Source organism: Lactuca serriola, chromosome 8 (assembly GCF_051521515.1).
Source record: "Lactuca serriola cultivar US96UC23 chromosome 8, Lser_US96UC23_V15, whole genome shotgun sequence".
NCBI lineage: Eukaryota > Viridiplantae > Streptophyta > Magnoliopsida > Asterales > Asteraceae > Lactuca > Lactuca serriola.
Genome location: NC_136415.1, coordinates 208,585,129 through 208,607,672, shown reverse-complemented (window position 1 = coordinate 208,607,672; position 22,544 = coordinate 208,585,129).

Below are 22,544 nucleotides of genomic sequence, written 5' to 3'. Positions count from 1 at the left end.
TAATATTTCTATTTGCCGTGTTCTCAAAATTTGAACTATGAAGAGGGATGCTGTAATCATAATCAAACTTTGCAAATAATAAATATATCCTTGACTAAATTCAATTAAAATTTCTCTATCTAAGCTTTTAGATTGGATACGAAGTACAACATTCTCTCCCTTAATTATAGCAAAAACAACTTTTCAACCCCTGCAACTTTGCAAAGTGAAACTTTTGTTTTTCATTAATTAATATAGCCAACTTGAAATACTTAAATAATAATCATGCTCCCACTAACATGATGATTATATTTATCCCAACATAAAATTTATGCTCCCACTAGCTTTGACACGTATTCAGAAAATAGTTTGACTTCTAAAAGAAAATACTTATTGACTTCCAAAGTTCATATTTCCAATACGATGTGCTTCGATAAGCCTTTATCTATGCTTCTCAAACTCATACACTCTTCTTCAGACAGCTCACATGTGTGTCTAAATTAATTCAGAACTTATATTACTAAGTCCCAAATGTTCAGACTAATTGCCAAATCCCACAATTCAAACTATGTAGAGGGATGTCGTAATCATAATCGAATTTGAGAATGTAATTTACATAATCGCTATCTCCTTAAAATCTATCTTAGTGAAAGCGTTTCCTCAGAATCATTTTCATGAAGGAGAGAAACCTTATGACACTTAGATTTTATGGTGCATGTGTTCCTATCCATGTGAATTTTTCATAAGCATAATCATAAGATAATATTTGTGACGAATTCAAACTCTTATGGACAGAACTTGTTCATTCTTAATTCCTTGCCATCAAGGGTCCCACCATTGCTTCCAAGTTATTTAGCAGCTCCTCTATTCCAGTCAAAGTACTTTCATTAAACAAGGTGCATGCCTTATGCAGTCTATTGAGAACTCATAGAACTCATATGCATAATCACTCAACTGGATTGGAACAAAAATAAAATTTTGTGAACACGATAGGTTATAAACCTCAAGTGGTGTGCTAGTGTTTAATGGATTTACTTCTTGATTTGTTCTTGAAACTTTTCAAGACCTTTAGACTCCCACTGACCTCTTGACATATTAGATTCTCTTGTCAAGAAAACATTTTTTGATAAACAAATATCCAAGAGTTAGTGTGTGTCTATATCAAGACAAAACTTACACGCAATTTGGTACTAGTTGGTTTGTGTCTTGTTCAAGACATCACAACTTACCAAAATGTGCAAGTGTAAGAACATTCCTACTTAAGATTATGTCACTCAAGTCACAATCTTGGAGTATGACTCTAAGACTTCATTTTGGAAAGAAGTACGATACATCTTATTGACTTAACCATTTCAACAATTCTCCATTCCTCTTCTTAGCCAAACCAGTGTACTAAGGTATCCTTAGAGGATGAATTGTAATATGGTTCTTACGATTACCAAGACGATAAAAAACGATACAAGATTCCTCTCCCTTTTTCTTAGATTGGAGAAACTTTTTATCTTTCTGCCTTCATTGATTCTACTTATCCGTTGGGCTGGCCTTGGTGCCTTAGACCCCTTAGTATAGTGAGGATAACTCACCTAAAAACGTCATCTCACAGAAATTAGTTCCAACCTTCGGGCTACTCTCACGAATCCCATCACCTATATTTATTACGAATTGCATACATAGGATTCTGATCCTTCTAGAACTGTCCTCAAAAGTCATCAGATCAACTTGGGTCAATGGTCAAAGTCAACAGTCAAGGTCAACAGTCCATGTTGACCTGACTCGCTGAGTTCCCTCGGCTACTTGCCGAGTTTCCTTGGCTTCTGGTGCACTCTCCGAGTCATTGAGTGACTCGTCGTGTTTCCCTCGTTTTTCGACAGAACTCTAAAGCCACTCGTCGGGTTTCCTAAGAGAAAATCAACGGGTGCATACGTGGGCATATCCTTGGGAAAGTTCATCTGACTCGCCGAGTTTTTCATCAACGCACCAAGTTTCATGACGATCTTCATCGGACTCGCCGAATTGTTCATCCAACTCGTCGAGTTTCACGGCTTCCTTCATCAGACTCGCCGAGTCATCCTTGTGACTCGCAGAGTCCGTTTGGTCTTTTTCCATACAGATTTATTCTGAGCCATGCAGTGGCTCCAGTTCATAGATCTAGGCTTCGATGGTATACTTATTACATAAAGTCACAAACATTACGTACATGCATTGCATTTAAGGCTCTAAATGCCAATTCTAAGCTCTTGATGGGGCTTCATGCCCAAGAGGGACCTCATACATGATCAATTCTGAGACTTTATGTTTCTAGAGCTTAGAGAGGGTTCATATCTGAAGTTACAACTTCAGATCCAACTGATTGTTCAACTTATCAACCTTTAAGGTCCATAGAAAACCCTAGAACTTCAATAAAAGGAAAACTCATAGAAGAGATGGTAATTTAGGATACCTCTGGAAGATGACAAGTGAAAATAGTGTTGATTTCCCCACTTAACATGCTCCAACCTCCTCTTCCTTCAAGCCTTCTCCTTCGAAATCATCTATTCAAGCTTCACACACTCAACAAGCACACACACTCGAATCAGGGGCTCTCACTTGCCAGATCCTACTCACCGAGTCCCACTAGTGGACTCGCCGAGTCAATCACTTAAGTCGCGATCCAATCCCGCTGCTACTCGACGAGTAAGGTAACCGACTTGTCGAGTAGGGCCAAAACCAAGAAACTCTAATTTGAACAATACCTGAGAATCGGGGCGTTACAAGAGCCATACGTCTTGACTCTCTCATCTCTTAGATCTCTCAGGTAGACAGGGCAGCTTCGTCTCCAATGCCCCTTCTCTTGGCAATAAAAGCAAACTGACTCTTTTGGAATAGCACACATAACAACTTCATACTTTGCCTTTCTCTTATGATCAAAGTTTTCGGCCATGGCATGCCTTTCAATGCCATTACCTATGTCCATAGAGGTTTGGAAGACAGATCCACCAAACAACTTTGCTTCTCCAGTGCGCAAAATCATTGTTGATTCTGCAGCAACAAGCAAATAGGTGAGATCGACAAGGGTCACGTCGTGGTCTATCATATAGTACTTTCTTACAAACTCACTATATGAGTCAGGAAGCGACTGAAGAACCTAGTCAATAACCAGCTTCTCATGGACAACGACTCCCAACATTCTTAACCTATTAATGTGTGACTTCATCTCTAAGACATGTGTACATACTGACTTTCCTTCTTCATGTTTACTTGCCAAAAGGGCTTGACTGAGCTTAAACATTTCAACCCTTTGAACTTGTGGGTTAGGTAGAACAATAGGAGGAGGTGGAGGAAGTGAAGCATGATCTCGTGTTCCTTGATCGTATCGTCGAATATCATCTTCATGTGGAAAGCTTGTTCCACGGGATTTATGAAGACCATAGCTGTCATACTTTGACATCTACAAAACGGGAGAAAATTCAAGTTAGTTGATTGATTGAGTCCTTAATAAAATACCCAAATGAGATATTAAGGCTAGGACCCAACACAATACTCTACAACTTGGGAGAGGGAAGCTGTTACCTAAATTGCAGAACATTTGAAGGTAAGTGAATGAAGATTCACTAATTTTCTACCATGAAAAATGAAAGAGAGATTAAGTTTTAAATGTATTGAAAACTCCTAGATCCTTTGAGATTCATTAAACGTTTCAATGGCATGTTTAAATCTCGATATGCCCCTCGATTTGTGACTGGGTTGCCGAGGATCACAAAACAGGGTGTGAGTAACCAAGCAAACTTACATGGTGCCCCCAATGTTATAGTCATCTATTCGATGTTCCGGCTAACCACACACGCTCCACCGAACTATGAAAAACATTGAGGCACCCTTTGCTACCTTTCTTAGAACCCATTTAGTGTGCCGGTTAACCACACACGCTCCACTAACGTCTTAGCAATGGTACAAAGTGTAATTTCATGGAATTACATCAATTCTATTTTGCCTAAAGTAACTAAGAGTGGGAATTTTTTTGTAAAACATTTAGTTACTTTAACATTCATTATACTTTTAATGAGGAGAGGGTTTTCCCTTATCCTACTCGTTCGGCTAACAACCTTCCACCAATCAAGGAAGCGGTGGGTGAGAGTGGACACCCATTAAACAACCATTTTATAGGTCATAACCTTATACCCCCCTATAGATCGGCTTCATGAATGAGGCCTACTAACGGTAAGAATAACAGTTTAAGTTATACATATATAATATTAGACTTTTAATGTTATGTATAGTATAAGGGTGTATTTTACACTTTTAAAATACCATGTGATCTAATTAAAAAAATTACACTTTTAATTTAATTAAATGTAAACCATATCATTCTGGATTTATTAACTCTCTTTTAATTATACACTTAATTAATTTAATAAAACCATAAGGTTGCAATTTGAACTTTTTCAAAAATTAGGGTTTTAGAATTTAACATTTTAAAATTAAACTTTTAATTAAAATTCAGATTCCAAAACTTGAGGGCAAGTTTTAAAACATTTCAAATCATTAGGGTTTAGGATTTAAATATTTTAAAATTAAACTTTTTAATCAAAAAAATTAAATTCCAAACCTAAGGACAAGTTCTAAAACTTTTCAAAACTATCTAGATCAAAAACCAAATAAGGCAATTAAACAATTAATTGGTGATTATCTAGTTTTGACCTAATCCAATTTCATGCAAGATAATTGACCAAATAATTCAAATAATTTAACAATTATCAAATAATGTAACAATTATCTAGTTAGATGACAAAAATCTTCTATTTTGAAAAGGATAATCATATGGAATCAATAAAATTCGTATTTTATTAATTTGAAACAGTTATGGCAATTATCCTAAGTCAAAATAGGCAGAAATCCCGAAAATTCGTCTATTTGACAGCCAGACTCGTCGAGTCACCATATGGACTCGCGGAGTTCATTCTACTTGACATGTCCACATTGGGACTCAATGAGTTTGTCAGGAAGATGGCCAAAAATGAAACACTAAGTATCAATAGAATAGAAACCAATCAAGGCTCCGATACCACTGATGGGTTTGAGCCAAAAGAACATCCTATGTACTCATGCAAACCCTAATGCTTGGATTTAGGTTTCTCTATTGTACATGCAACTCATCCAAGACTCAAGAACCCTAATCTAGCATATGCATTTCAAAATTATCACATAAGAGCAAATCTAGATGATTACCTCTTCTTCAATGGTTTGAATCTTCTTGTCTTTGGAGCTTAGAGTCACAAGTGTCATTCCTCTAATGGCTTACAAACACCACAAGCCAGATAATGACTTATGAGAAGGAGGAGGAGCACCAAAAACGTCTTGGGATTCTTCCAATGGAGTTCCCAACGTTTTGGGTGCCATTGGAGTCTTTATATAGTGAGGCTATTAGGGTTTTCAACTAGAAACCCCTAATTTGACTACTTAGGCCCTAAGTAGCCCATGGACTCCCTTTAAAACAACCCTTGGACAATTTCTTTATGGTCTTCCCATAGAATTCGTCAAACGTATGTTCCAAGGTTATCCATAGCACAATTGCAATTATCTTATAATTACAATTCCAATCCCTTAAGTATAATTAATGTCTTTTAGTTACAAAAGTAACTATCAATTAATTCATGACTAATATTAATTAAACAATATGATTTCTCCTTTAATATATTATTCATATAATATATTATTAAATCATAATTGATCCTCTTTCTCCATAATCATCCTATCAAGTTGCTTTGGTGAAGGCAACCCAAAAGGACCATACACAACCGGGTTAAGTACATACCAAATATAGTTATGGGCTTAAACACTAATCCAACACGTTCCATGGATATAAATGCTTAGAAATGGAATTCATTTTGGATATGTCTAGCATAACAAGTCTTTACTGATGGGTTTTAGCCATAAGAACTTTCCTATGTGCGCATGCAAAACCCTAATGCTTGGATCTAGGCTTTCTAATTAAACATGCTTTGAATCCAAGACTTCTAATGACTAATTAGGTATAAGAACAATACAAAATCAGATCTAGAAGTTTACCTTTGAATCTCTTGTTTTGATCTTGTTGTCTTGGAGCTCTAGAGTCACAATTGTCACTCCTTTAATGGCTTGCAAACACCAACTAGCAAAGAGGATGATTTTAGAGAGAGGTTGGGAAGAAATCGGCCAGGGGTACTCTAGTTTAGATGAGATGCTGATTTCCCTTGCTCAAGGGGTCTATTTATACTTGTAGACTCCTAGGGTTTCACCTTTAAACCCTAGCTGGATAATCTTTCCTTAAAGCAATCCAAATCCTTACCTTAGATAAGCCTTGGACGATTTTTGAGCTATCCTAAGCCCTAGAATCCGTACATCCTTTATCCCTTAAGGATTTACAGTATAAAGTGTAACTATCAAACAATTGACAGTTTATACCCTCTTATTTAATTAATCTCTTTAAGTCGCCAAATTAATACTAATTAATTTATGACTTATATTAACCAAATAACAATATTATTATTCCTTATATTATTCTCATAATATATTAATAATATTTATTCTCTCATAATAAATCATCCTATCAAGTTGCTATGGTGAAGGCAACCCAAAAGGACCATGCACAATCGGGTCAAATACTTGCCTAATATAGTTGCGGCCTTAGACACTATTCCAACAGTCTCCTACTTGGATAAGTCTAGTAACTATATGCACAAGTACAATTCGATTTGCAATCGTAGCTCTCAAAGACGCTGTCAAACTCTGATCTAATCAATCTTGTCTTTTGAATAAGGGATCGTACAGTCCTCTGTTAGATATCATGCTGACAATTCTATGGAATGATTAGTCAAGCATTTAGGTTTCTCGATCTACGATTTATTTGACATAGAACTTAATCGAACACATCAATTCAGTTCTGACCGGGCCTGGCACATAAGTCAAATGAAATCATCGAGCGGCCGAGATATCGCTTTTACCTTCTTAGGATAAAAGTTACAGATAAACTTCGACTTATATGCATTTACTTATTCATTAATCAACTATACACAACAATACATTTTATAACACCGAGTTACTGATGCGTTTTTGCATTATCAATGTACAATCAATTAACAAATAACAAACCATATATCTAGGTTTTAAGACTATATGATATTATCGTCTTGCGATCACCCTTTTATATATCATATTCCAAAAGGTGATTCCAGCAAGTGCGGGTTTGTTCCAATGCTCAAAACCAGTTCATAAGCACACATGAACGTCGTAGCAATCTTTTGCCATGTCTAATACCATTTAGACAATCTACGCACCAATTCACGACAATCTTCATTCATATCTACTTCCAACATATGAACGATTGTGGAAAATTTGAATAATTCGATTATTCTTAATAAATTCAATTATTCTGGAAGTCAAAACATGCAAAATGAAACAATAGTTAAACAATTAACATAAGACAGTAACATTACACATAAATAAAACTCCTTTATTTAATCATCAAATGTTAATTACATTTATCTATTACACGTTTCTACTACTATCTAATCTATGCTAATATCATCCTTCAGCCCAATACTCCTAGCATGCTGCAAGTACTTAACCCTACTCAGTCCCTTCGTAAGCGGATCTGCTGGGTTATCTTCTGATGATATCCTCTTCACTACGAGTTGTCCTTCTTCTACACGATGTCTAATAAAGTGGTATTTTCTGTCGATGTGTCGTGATCTACCATGATCTCTCGGTTCCTTGGTCAAGGCAACCGCTCCTTCATTATCACAGAAAATCTCCATGGGCTCCTTCATGGCGGGTACAACTCCAAGATCACCGATGAAGTTCTTCAGCCATATTGCCTCTTTCGACGCTTTGCTCGCTGCAATGTACTCTGATTCGCACGTTGAATCAGCTACGGTTTCCTGCTTGGAACTTTTCCAAGTCACTGCTCCTCCACAGGGTAAAGACCTAGCCCGACTGCGAATGGTAGTTGTCCCTGTCGGTCTGAAAACTGGCGTCACTATACCCTTGCACCTTCAAGTCATCACTCCCTCCGAGGACTAAGAACCATTCCTTCGTCCTCCGAAGGTACTTAAGGATATTCTTCACCGCAATCCAATGGGCTCTGCCAGGGTTCCCTTGATATCTACTAACCATGCTCAAAGAAAAGGCTACATCAGGGCGAGTACAAGTCATAGCGTACATGATTGAGCCAACTGCGGAAGCATATGGTACTCGGATCATTTATGCCATTTCGGCTTCGGTACTCGGACTTTGAGTCTTACTCAACTTGGCATTACTTTGTATCGGTAGTTCTCCCTTTTTCGAGTTTTCCATACTAAAACGTTTTAGTACCTTCTCTAAGTAAGTGTTCTGACTAAGTCCTATTAGTCTCTTACTTCTTTCTCTCAGTATCCTTATTCCCAAAATGTAAGAAGCCTCTCCGAGGTCCTTCATAGCGAAGCACTTCCCGATCTAGGACTTAACTTCTTGCAGAGTCGGGATGTCGTTTCCTATGAGTAATATGTCATCGACATATAGAACGAGGAAGCTTACTATACTCCCACTGGCTTTGATATATACACACGATTCATCTTCGCTTCGTACAAATCCAAACTCTTTGACTTTCTCATCGAAGCAAAGATTCCATCTGCGAGACGCTTGCTTAAGTCCATAAATGGACTTCTCAAGCTTACACACTCTATTCGAATGCCTCGGATCCACAAACCCCTCTGGCTGAGCCATGTAAACATCCTCAGCCAACTTCCCATTAAGGAAAGCGGTCTTGACATCCATTTGCCAAATCTCATAATCATGAAATGCGGCAATCGCTAGCATCACTCTAATAGATTTTATCTTCGCAACTGGTGAGAAGATCTCATCATATTCAACTCCGGGAGTTTGAGTAAAGCCCTTCGCCACCAATCGCGCTTTATATGTGTGTACGTTTCCATCCACATCGGTCTTCTTCTTGAAGATCCATTTGCACCCAACGGTCTTAGGTCCGGGCACATTATCAACCAAATTCCAAACTTGGTTATCATACATGGATTGGATCTCGCTATCCATTGCCTCTTTCCATTTCGCAGACTCCGGGCCTGCCATGGCTTCCTTATAGCTATTAGGTTCATCAAGGTTTATTAGTGTACCATCACTAATATACGTGTCCCCTTCGGTAGTAATATGAAAAACATAAAACTGGGGTTGAATTGTAACTCTTTCGGAACATCTAAGAGGTAAGGACTCGTCAATCGGTTCAACCGGAGTTTCCTCCTCGGGTTGGGTGCCAGCGGTAGAGGTTCCTTCATCTATCGACTCTTGAATCTCTTCAAGCTCGATTTGCCTCCCACTGTCTCCTTGGCTTATGAGTTCTCGCTCTCGGAAAACCCCTCTCCTTGCAACAAAGACAACATTGTCCTTCGGTCTATAGAAGAGATATCTAAAGGATTTCTGCGGGTAGCCGATGAAAATACATCGCTCACTACGAGGTTCGAGCTTGTCATGAGTATCTCGTTTTACGAAAGCCTCGCAACCCCAAACCTTGATATGTGCTAACGAGGGAGCTTTCCCTGTCCACATCTCGTGAGGTGTTTTGGCAACCTTCTTAGTAGGGACTCGGTTAAGATATGGGCGGCAGTCTCTAAGGCATACCCCCAAAAAGAGATAGATAGTGAAGCACGACTCATCATAGAGCGAACCATATCCAATAAGGTTCGATTACGCCTTTCTGCCACACCATTCAATTGTGGTGTCCTAGGTGGCGTCAATTGTGAAACTATTCCACACTCCTTGAGATAATCGTGTAATTCAAGACTTAGGTAATCTCCTCCTCGATCGGATCGAAGCATCTTGATTTTCCTGCCCAATTGATTCTCCACTTCATTCTTGAACTCTTTGAACTTTTCAAAAGTTTCTGACTTTTACTTGATTAAATAAATATACCCATATCTACTATAGTCATCGGTAAAAGTCACGTAGAAGCGGTTCCCATCCTTCGTGGTTGATCTAAACGGTCCACATACATCGGTATGTAATAGGTCCAATAGACCCTCACCCCTTTCACAAGTAGTTGTGAAGGGTGACTTAGTCATCTTTCCAAGTAAACAAGATTCGCATGTGTCATCTTCCCTAAGGTCGAATGACTCCAACACTCCATCCTTTTGGAGTTGGGCTATGCGTTTCTTGTTGACATGTCCAAGACGACAATGCCACAAGGATGCTTTATCCATACTATTGGAAGAATCTATGTTCAAAACATCATTTCCTAAGTTATCAACAATCATAATAGTTTCATAAATTCCATTACATGGTATAGCTTCAAAATAAAAAAACACCATTTAGATAAGCTAAAATAGAACCATTCTCATTATTAAAAGAAAATCTAAAACCTTGTCTAAACAAACCATGAAATGAAATGATGTTTCTAGCCATTTCTGGCGAATAGCAACAATTGTTCAAATCTAAACTTAAACCATTCCTAAGCACTAAAGAATACACTCCAATCTTGGTCACAGGCGACGATCTTCTGTTCCCCATGATTAGATTTATTCTTCTAGCCTCCACATCCCTATTTCTTCTTAGTCCCTGCACATTAGAACAAATTGTTGGGTTTTGAGAAATCTAACACTTCCTAAGTGTGCATGCAACCCTAATAAACCTTGGATCTATGTTTGTCTAAATACATGCAAAATAATAATTTTCCAAGGTTCATAACCTATCTAACATGGCATGGGGAACATTTCTACATAAAAGAGTTAGAAGAGATTACATACCTTTTAGATGAGTTTGATTCTTAAGGAGTTTGAGGGCCAAGCACCAATAGTGTGAATGCCTCAAATGGAATCACAAACCACCACAAACACTTGGAAAACTTTGAGAGAGTGTATACACACACTAATTTCGGCCACACACAAGCACACACACACACTAGTTCACTAGTGCCCTAGTGGCTATTTCATGCAACATAAGCATGCTTATATAGTGTACATGATTAGGGTGAAACCCTAGTAACCCATGTCTTTTCCTTTCCAAGGATCCATGGGTTAAAAGCTCCATGGATCATCCATGGACTTCCATATAAGCCTAGCCCATTAACAAATGAGTGTTAGCCCACACTATATAAAACAAATAGCCCATAATCTAATTAGTCTTCCTTTTAATCTCTAAATTAATTCATAATTAATTTAAGACTAAGACTAATTAAATAACTTCATATTAATATATTATAACTTACAATATATTAATAAACATATGTGTATAACTCTCATAAAATTATCCATAAATAGTTTGGATGAATTGCAACCCAAATGGACCATGCCGGGTCGGGTCAAGTATATACCAAATAAGTTATGGACTTAGACACCTTATCCAACAGACTCCCACTTGGATAAGTCTAATAACTATATTTGCGTATGTTACTTCAGGAACCAACCAGCAATCGTAGCTCTCGAAAACTCTGTTGAACTATGAAGCGCCATTTTAGATAAGTGATCATATAATCCTCTGTTATCATGATATCAGCCGGAAAAATACATGGAACAACGTCGTACTTATTGTCCAGCAGTTTGTTTCCCGATTTTCGATTTGTTTGACAAAGAACTTAATCGAACACATCAATTTAGTTCTGACCGACCGGTACATAGGTCACAACAAAATCATCGAGGGGCCCAGATATTGCTTCTATTTCTAGAAGGAATAGATAAACTTCGACTCATATGCTTGTTCTACTACTTGTTGAATTGTACAGAAAGGCACGTTTTATAACATCAAGTTACTGATGCGTTTACGTGCAATCAATGCACAACCAACTCATAGGTAACAACTCATATCTCTAGGTTTGAAGATTTATATAATATTACCGTCTCACGATCACTCGAGATAAATTCCATGAAGTGATACAAGTGAGAGTGGGTTTAATCCAATACTCATAACTTATGAGCACTCATGAATGTTGTAGCAACCATTGCTATGACTAAACCCATTTAGCCATCTACAAACTTGATTCATGACAGTCTTGATTCATACCTACTTCCAACATATGAACGACTGTGGAGTGTTTAAATAACTTAGTCATTCGGAAAGAATAACCTAGCTATTTTGGAAGTCAAAACATGCAAAGTGAAACACAATAATAATCGAATCCAATATGGTCTCGGAACCCTTTTGAATATAAATAGAACCACCTTTTATTTATCACCATATTGATTACACATTATTCATTGTATAATGTTTCAAACAATCAACTTAAGACTTGAATAAAAACAACAGTCGTCCCATCCTCCTAGCATGTACACTTTGTTTTTCTAAACAATAGTTATGCCATACTCCAAGTATGCACACTATGTTTGTCTATGATCCTTTCATTGTGATGTAGATCAATTGAACATGATTCCATTGATACTCATTTAACAATCCCAAATCCTTATTGTAAATGTGAGAATCTCCGATTCCTATCATTTACCAAAAAAAACTGTTAGATTTTAAACTTGTATGCAATGTTCCTCTTGTAATGATTATGCACAAAGTCACCAAAACCTTGTCTCCAGTCATTACAGAGTATTCCAAAGAAGGTCAACTTCTATGGAACGGAAGTCTCATATTCAAAGTACATTGCTTTGAACATCCTTCTTGCATTAAGGTTTTCTAATCTTACATAGATTGAATAACTTCCACCCATGGAGACATTTCCATAGTCCCATTTTGACTATCACTTCCGAACAAGAGTTACTTCTTTTTAGAATATGTCAATATGGTCCTTTTCGACAACTTACATCATACTTCCAACTTTCCCTGAGCAACCAATCTTTGGCGAACCTCTGATTGTCCTCGACAATTGCTTAATCACTTTAGTCATATCCAGTTCTAGACATTTCCCTTCTCAATGCCTTAAGCATTTGGAAAATTTAGAAAGGATGAATATTATAGCACATGCAATCGATCCTATATCCGAAGCATATGGGACACGATTCATGATGTTTGACATAAAGACATGATACTAGACCAGTCTTTTGCTACAATATTTTTATTTGCCATGTTTTCAAAATTTAACTATGAAGAGGGATGTCGTAATCATAATCAAATTTTGAAAACGCAATATATATATAGAATTTCCTTAAGTTGAACCATTCCAACATAAAATTCATATATATATATATATATATATATATATATATATATATATATATATATATATATATATTCTTGACTAAAGATGATTAAAGTCTCAATCTAAGCTTTAGAATGAAATGAAGTATAATTTCCTCTCCCTTAATTATAGCAAGACAACTTTTCAACCCCTGCAACTTCACGAATTGAAACTTTGTTTTCTATAATTAACATTGCTAGCTTGCAACACTAAACGTAATAATCATGGTCCCACTAACATGATGATTATTAGCATAACACTTATGCTCCCACTAGCTCTGACATATTTCCAGAAATTTGCTGGACTTCTGAAATTTAGATTCATATACCCTTTCTTAGATAGCTCACATGTGTGTCTAAACAATATTCAGAACTATGAAAAGGGATGCCGTAATCATAGTCTCAATTGCTTAGGCATTTTCCATTTCTCACAATTCCATGTTAGTGTGTCGGTTAACCACACGCGCTCCACTAACGACTTTTGAAGCGTTTCCTCACCATCATTTTCATGAATTGGAGAGAAACCTTATGACACTTAGATTTTGTAGTGTATGAGTTCCTATCCATGTGAATTTGTCAAAACCATAATCACAAGATAAGGTTAGTGACAAATTCAGCCTTAGATGGATTAAACTTGTTCAATCTTAGTTTCTTGTCACCTTTGTAGCACAAGGCCCACCAATGCTTCCAAGTTGAACTCTGATAACTCACATGCAAATTCAACTTATTTGAAGTAGGTACAGAAATAAGAATTATGTCAACACGATAGGTTGCAAACCTTAAGTCGTGTGCTAGTGATAAATTACAGGTTTTACTCTTGATTAAATCTTGAAACTCTTTTAGGATCTTTAAGGCTCCCACTGTCTCCTTGACATATAAGTTTCCCTAGTCAAGAACCATTCCTTGACAAAACAAATATTCAAGGGATAGTGCGGATTCTTATCAAGACTAACACTTCACACAATTGGTCTTAGTTGGTCTTTGTCTCATCCAATACATCACAACTTACCAATCTCAAATGTACAAGAGTAGAAAACATTTTACTCTTACATTTGACTAGTGTTAATAAATCTTCCTTTATGTCACTCAAAGTTACAATCTTGGAGTATGACTCTAAGAATTGTTTTGGAACGAAGTATGACTCATCTTCTTGATTTTAACCAATGCAACAATTCATGACCTCTCTTCTTAGCCATAACAATGCACTAAGACGTCCTTAGAGTATGAATTTGTGATATGGTTTCATAATCATTAAGATGAACATGAAATACGATACTAAAGTACTCTCCCATCCTTTCAGACTTGAGAAACTTTTATCTTTCTGCCTAATTTGATTCTTCTCATTTGTTTTGTCATACATTGTAACCTTTCCAATGTTACAGAATCATACTTAACCATATAAGTATAATCATATTTACTAATCTTCAGTAAATCATGACAAATCAATCTTTGTGGTGGACCTTGACCAGCGCACACCCAGTGTACCAAATTCCTTAGTCCTTCAATTGACTCACATATACATGTGATCAAAGAATTAGTCTTAATTTTCAAAGATGAAAATTCTCATTCATCATACAATACAGCTTGTATGATTCCAAGTTTCTATCCAATTGAAACTTGGGTGATGAAAAACTTTCTTCATTTGGTAAATTCAGACACTACCACAAATGAAAGAATCAAATCCACTTTCCAATATTGCTATTACTGGAAACATATAAGCAACAATTTTCCACAGATGCCATTGTAAGGATAATTTTTTTAAAATAAATAAAATTAAAACCTTTTTTTTCTTCTATTTTAAAACTTTGCGGAAAAACTTATTGTTACAATCCACATGAAACCCTTGTTGTTATCTATTCATAAGCAATATATTATAACTCTTAAGCAACAGCTCAAAATTCTGATTACCGAACCATGCGATCGAAACCCACATCCGCAATCAGAATCAACATATACTTACTTTAAGCTTCCTATCTTTTCTTTGATTCTTAAAACATCAGCATGTGACCCATTCACATTATGTAATAAGAATCTCCAAATAGGAACTTAATAGAGTTAGACAGTGGACTTTAACTGAAGTAGAGTCAAACTTTTTGACTTGATCAATCTTATGATCTTTCAGGTAAATATGGCAGCTTCGCAATCACTGCCCTTTCCTTTGGCAACAAAACACATGGACCCTTTGGTAATGGTACATGAGACTATCTCAGAATTTGCCTTTCTCTTTACTATTTGGTCAACCGAGTTGACTATAGCTGATCCCTTTCCATTGGGAAGAGAAATCCTTTTCTTGATATCCAATGCTACCATTGTCAACGTCCATGTAGACTTGGGAAGTTGTTCTTTTAATCAAATTTGCTTTACTGGTGTTACGAATCATTGCTGATCCCACAACACCAAGCAAAAAGATAACATCATTAAGGGTCATGTCATAGTCCGTCTCATAGTAGTCCCAAAGAGACTCACTATGTTACTAAGAAAGTGATTGAACATCCAACTTTCACAAGACTTTGACACCCAACTCTCCCTGCTTGTCAATATGTGACTTTATCTCCAAGATGTGAGCACACATAAACTATGCTTGCCAATAGGGATTGAGTGAATTTAAACTTTTCAAGAACTTGTGGGTGAGGGAGAATAATTGGAGGAGGTGGAGGAAGTGAAGCATGATGTTGAGGGACACCATCTTCAAGAGATTTGGGAAGATCATAGTTGTCTGAACCAGACATCTACAATGGGAGAAAATCAAGTTAGTTGATTCAAAGTCCTTAATATAACACCCAATATGAAATATTAAGGCTAGGACCCAACACAATATTTTATAATTTGGAAGAGGGATGCCGTAATCCAAGCTATAAAATATTTGAAGGTAGGCGAATGACGATTCACCAATTTCCACCATGAAAAACGAAATAATTTATTAGGTTTTAATTGGATTTGAAATTCCTAGATCTTTTGAGATTCATTGAACTTTTTCAATGGCATGTTTCAATCTCGAGTGTGCCCTCTCAAATTTTGTGACTGGGATGCCGAGGATCACAAAACAAGGTGTGAATAACCATACCAATTCACTTGGTACCCTTAATATTATCACCCAATCAATGTGCCGGTTAACCACACACGCTCCATTGATCTATGACAAACATTAAGTCACCCTTCGTGATCCTTACTAGTCCAAGTTAGTGTGCCGGTTAACCACACACGCTCCACCAACGACTTGGTAAGGTACAAAGTGTGAATTCCATGGGCTAGCACCAAATTCACATTTTTCCTAAAGTAACTAAGATTGGGAATTAAATAAAAAAATATTTAGTTACTTTATAATAATCATTATACTTTTAATGAGAATTTAAAGTCATTGTCCTACCCGTTCGGCTAACGACCCTCCACCGATCAAGCAAGCGGTGGGTGAGAGTGGACACCCATTAAGTCGTCATTTTATAGGCAACAACCTTATACCCACCTTATAGACCGGCTTCGTGAATGAGGCCTACTAACGGTAAAACGACTTATTCTTATACATATATATATATATATATATATATATATATATATATATATATATATATAATAATTAACTATTAATGTTATAAATAGTATAAGGGTAGAATTTTAACTTTTAAAACTTCTAGGGTATGGAATTAAAGTTTATTAACGTGTGTGAAACTTTACAAATTCCAAAACTTGAGGGCAAGTTTTGAACAATTCATAAACTTTTCATTTCATAACTTATGAATTAAAGGTTCATAAAAATGAAGACTCTTCATTTTCATGTAACTTATGTGTTTAAATGTGTGTGTTAAAGAAAAGTGACCTTTGGATATCCATAACTTGAGGACAAATTATGGACTCCATTAAAACACATAAATGATCAAGAATTAATTCTAAACAATTTAGCAAATAATTCCTATCATCTTCTAGATTCATAAGAACATGAACATGATCATCAAAATTTCAAGAATTATATGAACACATAAAAATCATGGAATTTTGATATATGCTATTGTAAATGGATTAGAACAACCATTACACCAACTAAAACAAGTTTTAAAACACCAAAACAGTTAGGGTAATGTTTCTAGTCCATTTCCAGCAGCAAAAGTCGAAATTCTGCATTCTGATCATTCTACTCGTCGAGTGCACGAACCACTCGGCGAGTAGGATGAATTTTGCCTTGTACTCTACGAGTCCCCCCATGGACTCGGCGAGTCCATTAGCCAGACAGCAACAATTTCAACTTTTTTTCACTACCTTGCATCAAGTATCAAACAAGCAAGCCTAGGCTCTGATACCACTGTTGGGTTTTGAGCAATCTAACACTTCCTAAGTGTGCATGCAACCCTAATAAACCTTGGATCTATGTTTGTCTAAATACGTGCAAAATAATAATTTTCCAAGGTTCATAACCTATCTAACATGGCATGGGGAACATTTCTACATAAAAGAGTTAGAAGAGATTACATACCTTTTAGATGAGTTTGATTCTTAAGGAGTTTGAGGGCCAAGCACCAATAGTGTGAATGCCTCAAATGGAATCACAAACCACCACAAACACTTGGAAAACTTTGAGAGAGTGTATACACACACTAATTTCGGCCACACACAAGCACACACACACTAGTTCACTAGTTCCCTAGTGGCTATTTCATGCAACATAAGCATGCTTATATAGTGTACATGATTAGGGTGAAACCCTAGTAACCCATGTCTTTTCCTTTCCAAGGATCCATGGGTTAAAAGCTCCATGGATCATCCATGGACTTCCATATAAGCCTAGCCCATTAACAAATGAGTGTTAGCCCACACTATATAAAACAAATAGCCCATAATCTAATTAGTCTTCCTTTTAATCTCTAAATTAATTCATAATTAATTTAAGACTAAGACTAATTAAATAACTTCATATTAATATATTATAACTTACAATATATTAATAAACATATGTGTATAACTCTCATAAAATTATCCATAAATAGTTTGGATGAAATGCAACCCAAATGGACCATGCCGGGTCGGGTCAAGTATATACCAAATAAGTTATGGACTTAGACACCTTATCCAACACAAATGTGGTAACCACAACCGGTATCAAGAACCCAAGAAATAGCATGAGATGAATCGTTAGATTTGATTGTGTATATACCTGCGAAAGACGGCTTGATCTTTCCTTCCTTGATGGCTTGCAGGTACTCTGGGAAGCTTCTCTTCCAATGTCCTATCTTGTGGCAGTGGTGGCACTCTGCCTCCTTTGGGTTAGGGCAGGGTTTAGCAGGATCAACTTTGGTCCCACTAGAAGAGGCGTCATCTCGGGCTTTAACCTTGCGATAGTTCTTAGACGAAGCCTTCCTCTTCTTTCCCTTTCCTTGTCCAATTGCCAAGACAGGAGCAGCGGGCGGATTGGGAGTTGGTGCAACAGACTTGTCCTTGAAGTTGCTCTCAGCGACCCTCAAGAGACCTGGGAGTTTGCTTAGGGTGACCTCCTCTTTGTTCATGTGGTAGGTCATCCTAAATTGATTGTATCTCGGAGGCAAAGAGTGCAGCACCATGTCGATCGCCAAGTCTTCCCCAAAGTCAACATTCAACTTGCGAAGGCGGTTGACATACCTTTGCATCTTTTGCAGGTGCACTGTAAGAGACTCTCCATGACCCACCTTAGCGGAAATCATGTTAGTGAAAATCTCATAACGCTCTTGTCTCGCGTTTTGGTGGTATCTCTCCAATAAGTCTTGATGCATCTCGTACGGGTACATGTCCTCATACAACTTTTGGAATTCGGAGTTCATGGTGGCTATCATGATGCAATGTACCTTCGTTGCATCGTGCTCATGAGTTTCAAAAGTGGTCATTTCAGCCGGAGTAGTGATTTCAGGGTTGATCTTCTCGAGCTTCTCATCGAGGATATACTCCTTATCCTCATAGCGAGCAATGGTGCGAATGTATCTTATCCATTCGCTAAAGTTCGTCCCATCGAAAGTGACCTTTTGAAAAAGGCTCATCAAGGTGAAAAAACTAGCAGCAGCGTTGTTTGCGTTCGACATCTACAAATAGAAAGGACAAAGATAGATTAGAATATGAATCCCTAATTATCACCCAATAAGAAAAATTAGGGCTATGATCCAACAACAATATTTATATATTAGAAAAGGGATTCCGTAATCTAACATGCAAATAATATGAAGGTAAGTGAATGACGATTCACTAATTCTCCACCATAAAAACATAACTTTAAGTCATAAATGTATTGAGAACTCCTAGGTTCGGATGAGATTCATTGAAACTATTCAATGGAATGTTTAAATCTTGATATGCCCCTCTTGTGTGTGACTGGGATACCGAGGATCACAAAGCGGGTGTGAATTACCATGCAAATTCAGATGGTGCCTTCATTGTAACGGTCACCCATTCGATGTGCCGGTAAACCACACACGCTCCATCGAACTATGATAAACAATGAATCACCCTTTTCCACCTTTGCTTAGAACCAATTAGTGTGCCGGTAAACCACACACGCTCCACTAACTTCTTAGCAAGGGTGCAAAGTGTAATTTCATGGGATTGCACCAATTCACTTTTCCTAAAGTAACTAAGATTGGGAAATTTTAAAAACATGTAGTTACTTTGTATTTCATATTATACTTTTAATAAGAGGATGAGGTTGCCCTATCCTACCCGTTTGGCTAACGACCCTCCACCGATCAAGCAAGCGGTGGATGTGAGTGTACACCCATTAAGCGCCATTTTATAGGCCGCAACCTTATACCCACCTTATAGATCGGCTTCGTGAATGAGGCCTACTAACGGTAAGAATAGCATTTTAGTTATATATATATATATATATATATATATATATATATATATATATATATATTAATCTTGTAATATTTTATTAGTATAGGGTTGTATTTTAAACTTTTAAAAATCTAGGGTTTGAAATTTAAATTGACTAAATTAAAACTTTTAATCACAAAACATAAATTTCAAAACTTGAGGACAAGTTTTAACCATTTAAAACATGGAGGATCAAATAAAAAATAATCTTCATTAACAATTAATTCCATAATTATTCATATTTGATTTATTTAAAGATTTTTTGCAAGATAATTACCAATTTAATCAAAATAATTAATTAATTATCACATAAGGAAATTAAATATTTTATTAGTTGATAAATATCTTTAATTAGATCAAGATTATAGTCATATATATCAGAAAATCAGATTAAGGTTGATCTAATATGATAAAGGCAAGTTTCCATAAGATAAATATGAAAAAATCCCGAATCTGGCCCTTCCTGACGCTCGAACTCGTCGAGTTCCCAACTGGACTCGTCGAGTCAAGCCAGCTCGTTGAGTGCACCATGGGACTCGTCGAGTTCATGACACAGAGACACAAAATTCGAATTTTGCAAACAATATTCAAACAAACAAGCAACAATTTAATAGAAACAAATCTAGGCTCTGATACCACTGATGGGTTTTAGCCATTAGAACTTTCCTATGTGCGCATGCAAAACCCTAATGCTTGGATCTAGGCTTTCTAATTAAACATGCTTTGAATCCAAGACTTCTAATGACTAATTAGGTATAAGAACAATACAAAATCAGATCTAGAAGTTTACCTTTGAATCTCTTGTTTTGATCTTGTTGTCTTGGAGCTCTAGAGTCATAATTGTCACTCCTCTAATGGCTTACAAACACCAACTAGCAAAGAGGATGACTTTAGAGAGAGGTTGGGAAGAAATCGGCCAGGGGTACTCTACTTTAGATGAGATGCTGATTTCCCTTTCTCAAGGGGTCTATTTATACTCGTAGACTCCTAGGGTTTCACCTTTAAACCCTAGCTGGATAATCTTTCCTTAAAGCAATCCAAATCCTTACCTTAGATAAGCCTTGGACGATATTTGAGCTATCTTAAGCCCTAGGATCCGTACATCCTTTATCCCTTAAGGATTTACTGTATAAAGTGTAACTATCAAACAATTGACAGTTTATACCCTCTTATTTAATTAATCTCTTTAAGTCACCAAATTAATACTAATTAATTTATGACTTATATTAATCAAATAACAATATTATTATTCCTTATATTATTCTCATAATATTTTAATAATATTTATTCTCTCATAATAAATCATCCTATCAAGTTGCTATGGTGAAGGCAACCCAAAAGGACCATGCACAATCGGGTCAAATACTTGCCAAATATAGTTGCAGCCTTAGACACTATTCCAACATGTACACCATCATTAGGGTTTCCGATTACTTGGTTCAGAGGATGATCCTTTGTCCAGACGTGTAACCTTAGGAGTTCTTGCGCAGCAGTCGATCCGATATCAATAGTGGGATTGATTTTCTCCCCCTAAATGGTTTGAATATGATAATGATGCTCCCCGTAAACTTCTGAATCGGAGATGTTGACATCATCATCAAAAGGGAACTCAAAGAAATTTTCATTTTCATCAATGTTGATAGGATTAGAGTCGTCGAAATCAGCAGCTGTGTGACATCCCCTAATTTCTCGGCCAGAAAAGACCGATTTAATTTATGCTTTTTAAAATAAAATCAGAGAAATCTTTTTAAAAGATGTTGTGGAATTGGTCCCCAAACAACATATGATAAAAGTTTATCAAAATCCTTCATTAAGAAGGTATATATTTTCCATATATATATATATATATATATATATATATATATATATATATATATATATATATATATATATATATATCAAAACCTCGGGATGTCATGTTCCGATACAGATCAAAAGCATAAACAAGACATTATAAGCCTTTCAACAGTTATTTACAACTACTGGCCTATAATCCAAAAATCTCTCGTCGTCCTCTGACTATGCTCGGGGTCCACTACCTGTAATCATAAAACTGAGTGGGTCAGGCTTGGGAGCCTGGTGAGCATATAGGGTTTTCAACCCATAATAATAATATACTTATTAAGTTCACCAATCAACAATAACCCTGATTACCCATTCCCGTTGTCCTCACTTTACGTCCCTAAACACCTATCACAAGGGACCTAGCCTAAGGATTATCATCGGGATGGACACTACTGCTAAGGGGTTTATTCATCCATACATGTCCTTAAGGCAACCATGAGGGGGATGGAGTACGCCAATGAACATTTAATTCATCAACACCTACAAGTTGCGAACCTGCTAGTGTTCCACTGGACTATCTTGAAAGTCCGTGGTCGTCATCTATACTCCGCTAGATGACTACAACAACAACAACAACAACAACAACATCGAGGCCTCTCACCATTTTAACACACATCAACTATTTCATCTACCCATGTTCTACCCAACATATTTTGTAGATAAAAACATATACAGTTTAAAACTTGTATAAAACATCAATTCAAGAGTCACCTCAAATAAACAATTAGCATATTTACACATAACATGTATTTCAAGGTAAATACTTCATATCTATG